This window comes from Saccopteryx leptura, chromosome 2 (genome assembly GCF_036850995.1).
Source record: "Saccopteryx leptura isolate mSacLep1 chromosome 2, mSacLep1_pri_phased_curated, whole genome shotgun sequence".
In the NCBI taxonomy this organism is placed as follows: domain Eukaryota; kingdom Metazoa; phylum Chordata; class Mammalia; order Chiroptera; family Emballonuridae; genus Saccopteryx; species Saccopteryx leptura.
The window spans coordinates 258,967,475-258,977,760 of NC_089504.1; positions in this window are offsets into that span (position 1 = coordinate 258,967,475).

Consider the following 10,286-nt stretch of genomic DNA (forward strand, 5'->3'; position numbering starts at 1 on the left):
AAAGTTTAAAAATCTCTAGTGTCTCCAACTCTGACACTAGAGATTTTTTTTAAGTTTTTCTTTTATTAATTTTTAGAGAGGAGAGAGAATGAGAGAGAGAGAGAGAGAGAGAGAGAGAGAGAAGGGGGAGGGAGGAGCAGGAAGCATCAACTCCCATATGTGCCTTGACCAGGCAAGCCCAGGGTTTCGAACCAGTGACCTCAGCGTTCCACTTTTTCCACTGCGACGCTTTTTCCACTGCGCCACCACAGGTCAGGCAACACTAGAGATTTTGATTGGAGCTGTTGGTGTGGGGCCAGGGATCTTCACTTTTTGGGGATTTTACAGGTGATCCTATCTTACCATCTCAGATAAGAAATATTTTAGGCTTTGCAGGCCATACAATCTCTGTCACAACTACTCAGCTCTGTCATTATAGCAGGAAAGCAGTCACTGGCTATGTAAACAAATGAGCCTCTGTTTTGGGGTTTTTTTTTTTAGAGAAGGGCTTTTACTTTTTTTTTTTTTTTTTTTTTACAGAGACAGAGATTGAGAATCAGAGAGAGAGATAGATAGGGACAGACAGACAGGAAAAGAGAGAGATGAGAAGCATCAATCATTAGTTTTTCGTTGCGACACCTTAGTTGTTCATTGATTGCTTTCTCATATGTGCCTTGACCATGGGCTTGAGCCAGCGACCTTGGATGCCAGCTGGTGAGCTTTACTTAAACCAAATGAGCCCGCGCTCAAGCTGGCAACCTCGGGGTCTCAAACCTGGGTTCTCCGCATCCCAGTCCAACACTCTATTCACTGCGCCACCGCCTGATCAGGCCTGACTCTGTTTTAATAAAAACTTTATTTATCTCTGGCCTGTGATAGCACAGTGGATAGAATGTCAGCCTGGAATGCTGAGGTCACTAGCTCGAAACCCTGGGCTTGCTTGGTCAAGGCACATACAAAAAGCAATCAATCAATGAACAACTAAAGTGAAGCAACTATGAAGTGATGCTTCTTGCTCCTTGTCCCTATCTCTCTTCTCTCTGTAAAATCAATAAGTAAAACCTTAAAAAAAAAACCTCTTTATTTACTAAAGCAGATTAAAAGAGTTGGGCTGGATTTGCCCCCCAGACTGTCGTCTGCCAACCTGTCTTATAAGAAGAGAGACTATATTCGTTATAGCCAGGGAAAGTATTTTATTATTATTATATTCAACAGCAGCATTAAAAGCCTTACACATAATGACCAATGTTTGGTATTAAACACAATTAATTAAACAAGCAGGACTCCTGCCTTCCAAGGAATTAGTAATCTAAAACAACAACAGCACAGACATAATATTTATAAGTATTCCTGAATGAGTAATTGACATATAAACAGATGACTGTACAGGCCAAATGTGAAACTGAGTTTCAAGGTGGGCAGATTTTCCTAGTGGTCTTGATTTACAAATATCAGACAAGGTTTAAAAGATAATAATAACCACAGGGCTCATTCAGGAACCAAAGTTAGAAGAAGAACAATGCCCCAGACTAGCTCCCATTTTTCAGCAAGCGGCTGTAAGGGAGCCTCTTTTAAAAGAGGTCCTTTGAACAGGACTTTATGATGCTCTACATGGCTGAGTTTGCCTACTCTCAATTGTCATTTCTTCCTTAAAATACATTGTTAATTGATTTAACCTCTGAGGTTAGAGGTTCTGTCATGTTTGCAATTTGGTGACAGCTCTTACCACCTCCTTTATTTAACCTGCAACAAAGAAAAATGTTTCCCTTTTTCAACAGGAAGACTAGTAAACTTAGAAGAAAAACCAGTGGATCAATATGTGTGTACGTGCGTGTGTATGGGGGTGGGTGGGTTTATTTAAATCAAGTGCTTGGTACAGCTAGTGCTCGACTTACGACCACAATTGGTTCCAACAGACCAGTCGTAAAACGATTTGGTCGTAAGTTAAGTAGGCTATATGTGCAGTACTGTGAAATGATGTTATAAAAATCTTTAAGTCATATTTTATCATAATTTTCTTTCATTATTGAACCGAGTCTGGGATAACAGTTGAAATGGTGCACGCAGAGATGGTAGTGCTGCCGGAAGCTGGTCCGCACTGTCCTACGCCCAGCTGAGCAATGCTTGCACTGCCAGACACGGAGCAGTCATGGCTACCGATTGTGGTCATAAAGTCAAATGGTCGTAAGTTGCATAGGTTGTAAGTCGATCAATACCTGTAATTCAGTAACCCACTGCTACACTTGTAGAATATGCAGTAGTCGCTGTTGGAAAGATAAGGCAAGATTCCCTTCTATCTCCTCAGATTCCTGAAAGATGAGCATATATAATGGATACTTCTAACATTTTGGCTTCCCAGTATCTTACCTTTCCTCCTTAAATTGTTTGGGAATTTTCCATTTGGGGATTTTTGTGGGTGACAGGATCTCCTCCCACTACAGGAGCCAGAAAGTATAGCTACCCGCCTTCTGCCCTCTGACCCGCCTTCTGCCCTCTGACCCTCCTTCTGCCCTCTGACCACCTTCTGCCCTCTGACCCTCCTTCTGCCCTCTGACCTGCCTTCTGCCCTCTGACCCGCCTTCTGCCCTCTGACCCGCCTTCTGCCCTCTGACCCTCCTTCTGCCCTCTGACCTGCCTTCTGCTCTCTGACTGCCTTCTGCCCTCTCACCCTCCTTCTGCCCTCTGACCTGCCTTCTGCCCTCTGACTGCCTTCTGCCCTCTGACTGCCTTCTGCCCTCTTTCCTGCCCCCACAGCAGTCATTGGGGCAGGGAAAGTGGTCTACGCTTCTTGGTACATTCCCTCTGAGAAATCTGTGCAGTGTTTGTTTTTAATGCAGATACTAAACATTCTTGGCAGAATGAGTAAAAAGTTTCAAATCAAAAACTTGAAAGCAGTGCTAATTATTTGGGTATAATTAATGAATTTGGTTAACGAAAGGAAACCTAATTTGGGACGCCTTCACTAGTTTAAGTGAAACAAATACAGATGTACTCTTAAGTTTTGAGACTCTAAGGACTAGGGTCATAAAAATCAAGGCCCAAAGAAAGAAAGAATATGAATAACTCCATTAAATGAGTGAAGGGCAGCTATATGAGAAGTGAGAAAATGGATTATTTCTGCATTCCTTGGATTCCTGTGCACTTACCCTCATATGTTAAACTATCTCAGCGGCTAAATTAAGCTGAAAGGGAGTTTTCTTAAAGAACATTGAGTACTCACAGTTCTGGTGGCAAGGAAGGGAATTGAGGGAGGCTAGAGAGCCAGGGCCACAGCTAAAACCTGAAATGGCCTGGTCAGGGCAACATTGCCATTGCCAGCGAATGCTGGACACCACCGCAGGGATCACTCCCTTGTCCCAGCAGACTGTGGCCATCACAGATGCTGGTGGGATGAATTCTATTTACTCTCGTGTAACTCAGTGCAGGTTCAAAGTCCCAAGTGAGAGCATCCAGTCTATGCTTCCATGTAAGTCTCTGTTTAGCTAAAAATTATTACAAATGCAAAGTGCTTTCTTTTCCCTCTTGAATTTCTTTTGCTAACAAAAATCTTTCTAATCAAGGGTTCCATTTGGGGGCAATCAAGGCCCTCCTTGCTAAAATTACATGGAAAAAGGATTTTTTAAAAAGTTTTTGCAACAGTATTTCAACCAGCACAATTGAAGTGTTCATTTATAGTTCTTTTCCGCAGAGATTTGTAACCTTGTTTCTGCAACACCTAATCCAACCTCAAGTGTTCTTGACTGATGATATGTGTCCCTGACCAAATAGAACAAAATTAAAATTTGCGTCTACTTTATTACAAACAATCACAATAAATATTTAATAAGCTGCTATGTACCAGTCATTCTGCTGTGGTGGTGTAGGAGTGAGCAAGACAGGCAGGTCCTGTCCTTGGGAGAGCTTATGGTTAGTTTAGCAGGGAAGACAGAATGCTTAAAAATAGTTGAATAACCACAAGTTTGGAGGCCAAAGTGCATGGCATATTTAGTAGTGAGAACTGACCTAGTCTGAGATGAAGAAAAGAGAAGACTTTCTCAAGAGTGCCATTTAAGCTGAAAGCAACAGGCTGAGTAGAAATGCGGTAGGCATAGAGAGCAAAGTGTTTCAGGCCAAGAGAAGAGTGTATGCAAATGTACTGAGGCAGGAAGAAGAGAGATGTGTTTAAAGAACTAATAGACAACCAGTTTAGCTGCAGAAAGTACAGACATTCAGAGGGACCCTAGCAAAGAAGATACTGCAGAGGTGGGCAGGTAGGCAATGGAACCTAAAGTGGGAATTTTGAACTTTATTTGCAGATAGGTTTACAGGATAAAATACAGAACATCAAATTAAATTTGTGTGTCAGAGCCCGACCTGTGGTGGCACAGTGGGATAAAGCATAGATTTGGAACACTGAGGTCGCCGGTTTGAAACCCCAGGCTTACCTAGTCAAGGCACATATGGGAGTTGATGCTTCCTGCTCCTCCCCCTTCTCTCTCTCTCTCCTTCGTTCCCTCTCTCTCCTCTCTGAAAATTGAATAAAGTCTTTAAAAAAAACAAAACCAAAAAATTTTATGTTTCAAACAACAATATTTTAGTGTAAGTATGTCCTAACTATTGCATCAAACATACTTACACTGAAAAAATTATCTGTTGCTTATACGAAATTCAAAGTTAACTGGGCAGCCTGTATTTTTATTTGCTAAATCTGGCAACTATGTTACAATAGCAATGTGAGGTCTGAAAGGCTAAGGAGGGACATGATAAAATTTGCTTGTTGAAAAATTCCTCTCTAATTATAAAGTGGAAACTGTATTGAAAGCAGAGCAAAAGTACATGAGAAGATCTTGATCAGTCCCTCTTTCTTTTTAAATTTTATTTATTGATTTTAGAAAGGAGAAAGAGAGAGAAACAAAATATCAATCTGTTTCTTTTCATTTTTAAAGACTGTACTGACTGATTTTAGAGAGAGGAGAGAGAGAGAGAGAGAGAGAGAGAGAGAGAGAGAGAGAAAAGGGCAGGGGGAGGAGTGGGAAGCATCAACTCATGGTAGTTGCTTGTGGTATGTTTCTTGACCGGGCAAGCCCATGGTTTCAAACCAGCGCCCTCAGCATTCCAGGTCGATACTTTATCCACTGCACCCCCACAGGTCAGACATCTATCTGTTTCTGTATGTACCCTGACTGGGGGTTGAACCTGCCACCTCTGTGTATCGAGATGGCAGTCTAACCAACCTAGCTATCTGGTCAGAGCCAGTCCCTCTTTCTTGAAACTTTCCCTTCCTTTGCCTCCTTATGGTTTTGTTCTCTTGTCTCTTTCTTTCTTTCTTTCTTTCTTTCTTTCTTTCTTTCTTTCTTTCTTTCTTTCTCTCTTTCTTTCTTTCTTTCTCTCTTCCTTTCTTAATAATGTTTATTGTATTGATTTTAGAGAGAGAGAAAGGGAGAGAAGGAGAGAGAGACAGGAATATCGACCTGCTCCTTTATATGTGTGACTGGAATTAAACCGGCAACCTCTGTGCTTTGGGACAATGCTCTAACGGTAACCAACTGAACTGTCTGGCCAGGGCCTATTCTCCTGTTTCTCTGCTCACTACCTCTCAGTCTCTTTTGTGTGTGTGTGTGTGTGTGTGTGTGTGTGTGTGTGTGTGTGTTACCCAGACAAAGAGAGGGACAGATAGGTACAGAAAGACAGGAAGGGAGAGAGATGAGAAACATCAATTCATTGCAGCACCCTAGTTGTTCATTGATTGCTTTCTCATATGTGCCCTGACCAGAGGGCTACAGTAGAGCAAGTGACCCCTTGCTCAAGCCAGTGACTTTGGGCTCAAGCTGGTGAGCCTTGCTCAAACCAGATGAGCCCACGCTCAAGCTGGTGACCTCGGGGTTTCGAACCTGGGTCCTCTGCATCCCAGTCAGACACTCTGTCTACTGCGCCACCACCTTGTCAGGCCTTCTCAGTCTCTTTTGAGAGATCCCCCTTTTTTTAAATGTTGATGCTCTAAGACTGGCCACACACAAAGTCTGCAAGGACATGGAGCAATTAGTTCTCTCATTTGTTCATGAGAGTGTGAGATGCTTTGGAAAGAGCATGGCAGTTTCTTATAAAGTCAAAACATCTATTTTATGATCTAGCCATCCTACTTTAGGTATTCAGAAGAATTGAAGCCGGATCTTGAAGATCTATTTGCACACCCACATTCGCTATAGCACTGTTCACCCTGGACAAGTGGTGGAAACAACCCAACTGTCCATCTACTGATGATTGATTGGATAAAGAAAATGTAGTATGTACACACAGTGGAATATTATTCAGCCTTGAAAAGGAAATTCTGTCATATGTGGGAACATACATGAACCTTGAGGACATTATGCTAAGTGAAATAAGCCAGCCACAAAAGGACAAATACTGTATGATTCCACTTACATGAGGTATCTGGAGTAATCAGATTCGTGGAAACAGAGTGGAGTGGTGCCTGCCAGGGAGGGAGCAGGGGAGATTTGGAAGATGCTTAATGGGCACAGAATTTCAGTTTTGCTAGATGAAAATGTTCTAGAGATCCATTACACAACAATGTGAATGTACTTTGTTAACACCACTGAACTGAACACCTCAAAATAGTTAAGATGGTAAATTTGTTGTTTCTTTTATACCACAATTTAAAAAAGATACTATTATAGAAAGATTCAAACATCCTGTCTATACAGGGAGTTTCTGATTCAACGAGTAGCGTGAATTCTCTTGCTGTGGTGCATGTGACTGTGTTGGGCTATTTAAGTGGGGAGAGGTCTGTTCTCTCTGCATCTCCTGGGACTGTCTGCCAGTCTCTGTCTGCTGGTACCACTCTCTTCTGCAGCAGCAAGGGTAGGGAGAATGTGGGTGGTAGTTCCAGGGCTACATTTTTATAGTTCATGCTGCAAAACAAGGTCGCTCCCCACTCTCAACCCCATCCTCAACACAATGCGCTGGAAGGTCCAGGAAGAAGGGTTTGGCCCAAACTGGCATGTGCCCACACCTGGAATTACAAAAATTGGGACCTTGATTAATAACTCCAGCAAGACCAGATGGAACCAGAAGAAGAGGGCTACATAGATAAATCTATGCTAAGTGCCTTTTAAAATCATATGCTGACCACACTTTGCTTTCTGGGTAAGATGTATTAGCCCTAGCCACATAGTTCAGTTGGTCAGATTATTGCCCAGATGTACCAAGGTTGTGGGTTTGATTGCTGGTCGGGGCACATGCAGGAGTTAACCAATGAATGCATAAATAAGTGGAGCAACAAAATCAGTGTTTCTCTTTCTCTCTCTCTCCTTTCCTCCCTAAAATCTACTAAAAACATAATTCCATTTCTTTAAAAACAATGCATTAAAACTCATTTTGAGGCCCTGGCCGGTTGGCTCAGTGGTAGAGCGTCGGCCTGGCATGCATAAGTCCTGGGTTCGATTCCCGGCCAGGGCACACAGGAGAAGCGCCCATCTGCTTCTCCACCCCTCCCCCTCTCCTTCCTCTCTGTCTCTCTCTTCCCCTCCCGCAGCCGAGGCTCCATTGGAGCAAAGATGGCCCGGGCGCTGGGGATGGCTCCTTGGCCTCTGCCCCAGGCGCTAGAGTGGCTCTGGTTGCAACAGAGCGACACCCCGGAGGGACAGAGTATCGCCCCCTGGTGGGCAGAGCTTCGCCCCTGGTGGGCGTGCCGGGTGGATCTCGGTCGGGCGCATGTGGGAGTCTGTCTGACTGTCTCTCCCCGTTTCCAGCTTCGGAAAAAAAAAAAAAAAAAAAATACCAACCAACCAAACAAACAAACAAAAAAAAACTCATTTTGAGATAATGCAATAAATGACAGAAATAGTAACAATAACAACTAATAGTAATTGCTTACTATGTGTCAGCATTGGTCTGAATATACTGAGTTATTTAAGTCTTACAGCAGAATTATAAGTAGGTATTATTATTATCTCCATTTTATAAATGAGGAAATGCAGGAAAGAGAAAGACCAGGTTGCTTGCCCCGAGGTTACTCATCAAAAAAATGTGGTGGATTCCCGGCCAGGGCACACAGGAGAAGCGCCCATTTGCTTCTCCACCCCTCCGCCGCGCCTTCCTCTCTGTCTCTCTCTTCCCCTCCCGCAGCCAAGGCTCCATTGGAGCAAAAGATGGCCCGGGCGCTGGGGATGGCTCTGTGGCCTCTGCCTCAGGCGCTAGAGTGGCTCTGGTCGCAACATGGCGACGCCCAGGATGGGCAGAGCATCGCCCCCTGGTGGGCAGAGCTTCGCCCCTGGTGGGCGTGCCGGGTGGATCCCGGTCGGGCGCATGCGGGAGTCTGTCTGACTGTCTCTCCCTGTTTCCAGCTTCAGAAAAACGCAAAAAAAAAAAAAAAAAAAAAAAAAAAATGTGGTGGAACTGGGAAGTGAAGTGAGTCTTGACATTCAGCTCCAGAATCTGAAAATAGGAGGAAAAACCCACCCAGTATACTTGGATACGACAAAATATATTTTCAAGTATGTTCAGTGGAAATTTTGGAATAAACAAAAGATCAATTTGGTTTTGAACCTTCATAAAATGTTGAAGACTCAGGTTGGAGTGAATTTTGAAAGAATTCTATCAGAGTTCTGCATCATCCAAGGCATAATATATTGGCTAACGATGTATTTCTGGGTCCTAGGAGAATGTCCATGCAAAACATGTCTTGCACATCCTTGGGTGTTAACTAAGAGCTTACTTGTATTACAAAGAACTTTACCCACCGAAGGACTGAAAACAGTCTCTCTGTACAGCTGAGAGCAAGCATCAAGCCGACCTTTGATTAAGTCAGAAGCTCTGGTTCAAAGGAGATGATGGAGTATTTCTTGAGATCCAGTGACGTCTCCAGAGACCCTTCTTCCCTCGGGTTCATGGGATATCTCCTCTATTTCTTTCTTCTTCCCGGGTGCCAGTGCCCTGTCTAGGTTTTACCCTATAAGGCTGAGAAACTACCATCCTCAGTGACCTCAGGAAAAAACCCAGGGGCCCTGTTTGTTTTTAAAGAATTACTGTCAATTGCTATGGGGAAACAAATTTGTGGTCAAAAGAAACGGACAGAAATGTGGAAGTAGCAACATTCACCAACTTTCAACAAGTTCTTTAAATTATTCCTCATATTTTACCAAAACAAGTCAGCAGACTGGGGCTAAACTCATTTTATCATAGTCTTACCAGGAACTTGTCTTTTGCATGATTATTGTTTATTGAGTTCTGTGCGGGACTTCAAACGTTTTTAAACGTTTTACATTTGAGAGCATCTCATGACATCCTTGTGAGGTAGGTGCAGTTAGCATCTTACTTCATCTGAGGAAACTTAGGCGCAGAAGGTTCGGCTGCTTGCTCAAGGTGATTTAGTAAGTATAATAATAAAGTCCTTCATAGGCCGCTTCACTGTACAGTCTACTCTCTTGACCACTGCACTCTATGGCTCCTCTGGTGTAGCCCAAATCCGGACAGATGGTCTGACAAGCCAGAAGTGTGTGACAGCCTGGGGGACTGAGCTGGGAGTGTGGCTTAAGCGCTCCGCTCTGGCCGGCCCTCTTTGGCAGAAGACTTGGAAGGGTTGCCACTGTTCCTCAGCTTTATTTTTAAGCTGGCTTTCTCAATTACTTAAAGATAAGGAGTATCTTGAAGACAATTCACACTGGCCAAATTCATAAGACACTACTGCACAGGCATAATGCCATGAGGTCTATTCTTTTCCAGTGTCTGGAAACTCTGCCTCCTGCACCCTCCACATGGGATTCACTCTTCCTGGTATCAGGGGTCCTGGAGAATAGAATTGTCGCAAGGGAAGTCAAACATGTGGCAGGTAATATTTCCTTTAGGCTTTGGATGTGGGTGATGGAACATTCCTCTCCTTATGCCAGAGGGACACAACCCGATGGGTCTTGTCCCTAGATCTGATGTCTCTTTCCACAGGTTAGGGGCTGGATGGGCATATGTTTTGGTAGCTCTCTAGATGTTAGAAAATAAAAATCTTGCCCATGTTTATGCAACAGAGGTGGAATTCAATTCTCGGTCAGCTCTGACTCCAGAGCCAGTGTGCCTCATAGGACCCACCGTCCTGGTTTAAAAGGGAGGCACTAGCAGAGGACAATTAGGCTCAGCCAGTCAGATAAACATTTTCTGTGCTCCTTGTAAGTGCTTCTCTCTGTGACATGCAGAATGTGCATCCAGAACAGTGTTTGCCCTAGAAGAGGTGATAGCCTCATCATGTAGGTAAAAGCAGCAACATAAAAATCCATGGTACAAGCTCCAGGTGCTCAGATGCCAAAAAGGTCAGAAAAGAGGAAGATTGCCTGACCTGT